The sequence below is a fragment of the Thunnus maccoyii genome, chromosome 14 (genome assembly GCF_910596095.1).
Source record: "Thunnus maccoyii chromosome 14, fThuMac1.1, whole genome shotgun sequence".
NCBI lineage: Eukaryota > Metazoa > Chordata > Actinopteri > Scombriformes > Scombridae > Thunnus > Thunnus maccoyii.
In genome coordinates, this window is record NC_056546.1 from 10809745 (window position 1) to 10815583 (window position 5839).

Consider the following 5839-nt stretch of genomic DNA (forward strand, 5'->3'; position numbering starts at 1 on the left):
GTGAAATGTAATGTTAAGTGTCAGTTCAGATGCAGTATGTTGATCCATATTCTGTATTACCTCTTTTACTGTTCAGTCTAAGCAGGTCAGATATTAGCAACGTTAGCTATGTCAGTTGGTTAATTCAGCTGTGTTGCAACCGGTTTTAATTTATTGATGTGTAAATCTACATTTAATAGCTACTTATGTTATAACTTGGGTAAGTTTGAACTAACAAACACCCGCAGGCAGTGAATCACATCAGCAGCAGAGGGAGGAGGACAGAGGACAGGATGAAAGACTGTTAGTGACTGATCTCTACGTTCCTCATTCTTTCTAAACTTCACTCAGTATTTTGATGTCAGGAATATTATTTATTTTATAGACATTTTAGATTTGTCTCCAGTGAGATATTATTGAGCTTATACGGTGCCTTTGTTGTTGCTACTCCAGAAACAATATTTACTTATATTTAAAAGATAAATCAATTAATCCCCACTAATCCTGTTCCAAATGTATTCTTTTTTGAAATAATATATCTTCAAAAAAACAAATTCTTTAATAATGAAAAAAGCACAGATAAACCAATACGGGGTATCAATAAGAGTGGTAGTATAAAATCCTGTTTATGATTATTATGATAATGCAGCCAATACACATCATTCACACTAAAAAATATATCATGAAGGAAGTCAAGGAAATGTCTGTTTCAGCTCAACCCCATAGTAACTATAAGCCTGTTTTCAATTCAGATTGTATTGGCTGCATTACATATTGTTTGTTGTAGGATGACAAATTAGTGGGCAGATTTACTTAATGGTTAGTGTGGCTCTCAGGTAGACTGTGTCCTGCCAGTGCAGCTTATCAAATGTGAATATTGTTTGGTTTCTTTGGTCCTCTATGACAGTAAACTGAACATCTTTGGGTTGTGGACAAAACAAGTCATTTGAGGACATCACCTTGGACTCTGGAAAGCAGTGATCCACATTTTTTCACCATTTTCTGACAATTTATAGACAAAGAGGGTATAGAGTACGCACATCCAAAAAAACTTTCTACCAGAGATCTTTGTCAGATCTGCCTGACAGAAGATCTCTGTTGTGAGTTCATTTTATAGAACAAACAACTAATCGATTAATCGATAATGAAAATAATTGTTGATTGCAGCCCTAAACATTTTGGACGGTTTTGAAAAGCAAAGACAAAGAATGTCGTCCTGGAGATACTGTAGGGACGTCAGATCAGAAAACAGTGTGTGTCGTCCTGGAAGGCGGTTTCAAACGTCACTTAATTTGGAGAACTTGTTTTTTATTCCAATCTACGAAATGCTACGTTTTTGTACTGCACAGAAGATGCAGGTAAGCAGTAGACCAGGCAGACTCTCATGAATGTTTGTGTGTGATTTTGAGTTTATGTTCTGTGTGTTGGTGCATATGCATTTTTGTGCACAGATTTCTCTGTGTACATGTGTTCATACCTGCATTAGTGTACATTTGAGAGGGAGAGAGAAAGAGAGAGAGAGAGGGAGAGAGAGAGAGCAGCAAGCTGAGTGTAGCTCCACCACCTCTCCCTCTTTCTGGGTGCAGCTTTGTGAGCCATCAAAGGCCCTGAGCAAAGAGACATGAGCCTTAATTGTTGTGCTTTATCAGGGGGATAAAGGCGGGATGGGCATCAATTTAGGACGCCTTTATTGTACTACAAAGTGTGACAGACTGACGGAGAGATAATTGGCAGAGAGGGGAAAGGAGGACGGGATGAAAGAGGAGAAGGATGGAGAGACGAGGAGGAGAGGGGACGTGGATGGAAGCGTATTTGATCAGGCAGTTATGGAGCAGAGAGGAGCAGAAGACTCAGAGGACGGCGAAATGAGACCGAACCAGATGAACTCGCTCCTCTGGTTGAAGCTACCCAGCTTGTTTTGCAGGAAGAAAATTAGTCCCCCGTCCATAACTTCACAAGTGAGCATGAGCTGTTTCTGCAAAATCCAAAATATGATCAATTTTGTGGAAAAACTATCATAACATCAGTGCTCCGCATTAAAAACGGAGGTGTTTTACAGTAAATTTTACCTTAATGCCTCTAATCATTTAAAACACATCACATATTTGTCCCCATTAGTCTCATCATCACATTGATTTATTCAGTGGGTGACTTTTTCTTTGCAATATAAAGTTTAAATATTTAATTTGTTAAATGGTTAATTAGCAAATAAAATGTTTGCCAAAGACGTATCGCAATTAAATGTCCCTCCTTGACATTTCGAAGGATTTCCTGGATTTAAATGTTTGCAGAGTTAAGAGTCAGATATTTGTTGAGGTGTTTTATCGTATTTTAAGGCTTCGAGTAGTGTCGGGATGCACGAGCAGCTCAGCTATCCTGCACTCCACAGCTTGCTAATGTGACTGGATAATGTTGGCCTCCTTCTATTACATCTGAACTAATGTGTTTTTCTGATTACACTGTGGCGATATGAGGACTGTAAAACAAAAGCTTAGCACAATTTTCAATCTGTCCTTTGCACAAAACACTAATTACATCATTTAGTTTTGATGCATATTAAGAAGTGAGACAGAACCGCTGAAAGAAAATGGTAAAACACATCTAAAGAACGCTATCTTCTCTATACTCAAAAGGCATCAGATCAGTTGTTGGGTTCACACTCTCTATGTTACACAGTCATTCCCACAAATCACACACACTCTCGTCATTCCTGAGTTCACACACTGACTGCGCCCCCGTCCCTCTCCTCTGCTCTCCATCCCTGACATGAATATATGAGTGTTTTTATGTGTGCAGTGAAAAGGCGTCACTGAGTTAAGTGGCCTTGTTGTATTCTGCTCGGGCCCTAACGGCTTCTAGTTGGGGGTGGCGGTGGTGGCGGTGGGGGTGGATGAAGGAGAGGCCTGCAGCACCATGCCTAATCAGCCTTTCTCGCCAGGGTCAAGACTTTCTGTCTGGGTCCGCGGTGCTCCCTGCCACCGAGGACTTGCCCATTCAAGCGCACAATGTCCCTGTCAGTCCCGACAACACTTCCTGCCTCTGCTGGCTCCAGCCCTCGCAGGGATACACAATATTTCACAGCTCCCAACAATGGCCTGTCTGCCTGCACCCACCATATGGTTACTATGGGCCACAATATTGACACACATCACTAATTATTCAAAGAGCTGAGAGAGTGAGAGAGAGAGAGTGAGTGAGGGAGCGGAGGAGAAGGGGACTGAGGAAGGCATCTGCAGGTTGATTTCTGCAGGCGGGATGCAGAAAATGTAATGAAATGTGAGCCGTGTATGCACACACCATGAGGAAAAGACTTCAAGAAGGTGAAAAACTATATAAAATATAATGTTAATGAAAAGATTTATTGTTTCAAAACACTGTTTATTTGGCGGCTTTTGAGTAACACTGAGTAACAAGAAAAAGTTCTTGCAGTTTGGGATGTTTTGGTTTGAAGCGAGTAAGGATGTGATCCATATTGACTGTGCTTTGTGTGAACAGGAGGACATCTGGGCTACAGACTATAGGCATCCAGCACACCTCTGTCCAACATATGTCTGTTCTTATTCCCCTAGGAGCTTCCTTATGGCATGGGAAATAATATAACACCGCTAAATGATGTGATCTTTGACCGCTGCCAAGATGAAGAAGATGCAGATGAAAAGAAAAGAAAAGCAGGACATTAAGTCAGTCTGCAATCTGTGGTTGTTTACAGAATTGTTTATTGTTGAAACTGCAAACACAGTTATTTCATATGTTACAGATTAGTGATAAATGTTACCTTGATTGATCATTAAATGTGCAGCACTTCAGCATTAGCTGCATTGTACAGATACGTCAACATCATAGTCTGTTACTTATTTTCTTTTGTATGTTTTGTTATTTTGTACACATCAACATATTCTAATTTAACTGATACTGAACTGAAAAATATTTAATTTTGATTCACCTTGTACAAATTGAGTTAGGAGACATGTCGTTAACAGCTACCTGGAGAAGAAAGAGAAAATATTGTGCAGCAGACTCAATATTTTTTCATCCAGATGGGCCTCAAAGAAGAAATACCTTCAGGGAGCGGTAAGTTTTATTTAACAACCATCTGAGTTTTTCAGAGATTGTTATGTATTTTTCAGAAGATTGAATGCTAAGCTCTGTGACTTGAATGTAATGGTAATAAATGACATGTAATGTATGCAAACAGCCCATAATGCAACTCTCTCTTAATGCAATGAAATGTAGCGGCCGGTATTAGAGGGACTGTGGTTGGACTGGTACAGTTCTGTCATCAAATATAATATAATCCCCGCTTTTTCAAACATAATATCCAGAAAAAATATAGGCTTATATTCAGGGAAATACAGTATACAAAGAGAATACTTTGCTTGTATCCTACAGAGGAAGAGGCACACAAAATAAATTAATTAATTATGCAAGATCACATGAAAACTCAGGCCTCTGATATGCAAATTCACTGCTGTCCCGTCTCTGTGTCCTGTATGTTACAGCATGCAGTAAAACAAAATACAATCATTTGCTTCATCCTTACCGTGGAAAGTCAGCTAATTACCTGTTGTCTGCTCTACTGTGAAATTGTTCTTTGATTGTTTAATTGGGCTTCAGTTCCTGTGTGTTATTATGGTTTACCTAATGTTGAATACTATCTGTGAAATACACTGCACTGAAATACTTTTTTTTTTTTTCTTCCATCGCAGCCTTAGCAGGAGGGAAACTTGTTTTCAAAATGACTTAACCACATATTCTTGTATTCAGATCTTAGAATTAGTTTCAGATCCAGTGGATTTAGTAGAAACTTTTACATTTCCACATTTTTGGGGTCATATAACTGCAGTTTCAAAAGGGTGAAACTCTTACTGGCATGCTATAGCTCATTATCAACAAATTTCACCTAAAAAAAAAAGAATTAAAATGTCCTACCTTACCTCCCAGGTTGCCTTTGGTGTCTTGAACTAAAGCTTGTTGAGGCTTTTATCCATTTATTTATTTATTGTAAGAATTATGAAATGCAGTTGAAAGCAGAGGGAGTTCAGACAACTTGAAAGCACACACTTTATATAAAGATGGACATATAGTGAGATGTGACATCATCCACTGGTTTGCATTAGAGCCAGGATCTTCCAAATGAAGAGTGCAGGCACGCTCTGGAAACACAACCCGCTACCTCGGGCCGAAGCGAATGCTAGCCTACTGGGAACACTGAGCGGTGAACACTTTTTTGGAGCCAACATCTAGCAGCCATTGGTGGCATTGCACTTTCAGGTACTTCTGCATTGGCTTCAAACTCCAGCCGGGGTAGTTGCCGCTTGGTTTAAAGGTGAGACTTGCTGTCCTACCAGTAGTTTTTAATGGAAGGTTCATATATACCCCAGAGCTGTGGGGACCCAGTTAGCCACCGCCAAAAGAGGAGAAATGTGACTACAGGTAACTCCAAAGTTGTCTTATTTGCATTTTGTGCGGAGCAGGAAGACGTACTCAGATCCTTTACTTAGTAAGTAAAAGTCCTGCATGAAAAATCCTACTTGAGTAAAAGTACATAAGTATTAGCAGCAAAATGTACTTAAAGAATTAAAGTAAATGTGCTTGTTGCATTACTCTGACTGATATATTATTATATATGACATCATTAGATTATTAATACTGAAGCATCAGTGTGTAAGCAGCGTGTTACTGTTGTAGCTGCTGGAGGTGGAGCTAGTTTGAACTACTTTATATATAGTTAGCTAGTTTAGTCCAACCTAGGGGTCGGGCCCCTCCAAAGGGTCACCAGATAAATCTGAGGGATCGTGAGATGATTAATGGGAGAGGAAAGAAGAAAAAACAAAGTTCTGATACACAAATCTGTTTTCAG

At 39.5% G+C, this 5839-nt stretch overlaps 1 long non-coding RNA gene across 3 annotated transcripts; it reads left to right on the forward strand.

Annotated features, from left to right (window-relative positions):
• Positions 1-1224: 1224 nt before the first annotated feature.
• Positions 1225-4843, forward strand: LOC121912091. Of its 3 annotated transcripts, none has more exons than XR_006100014.1 (3): positions 1225-1337; positions 3549-4050; positions 4686-4843. It is a non-coding gene; the product is annotated as an uncharacterized LOC121912091 (long non-coding RNA). The 3 variants fall into 3 exon arrangements; XR_006100012.1 differs by lacking the exon at positions 1225-1337 and adding an exon at positions 1773-1937; XR_006100013.1 differs by lacking the exon at positions 1225-1337 and adding an exon at positions 2924-3299.
• Positions 4844-5839: the final 996 nt, after the last annotated feature.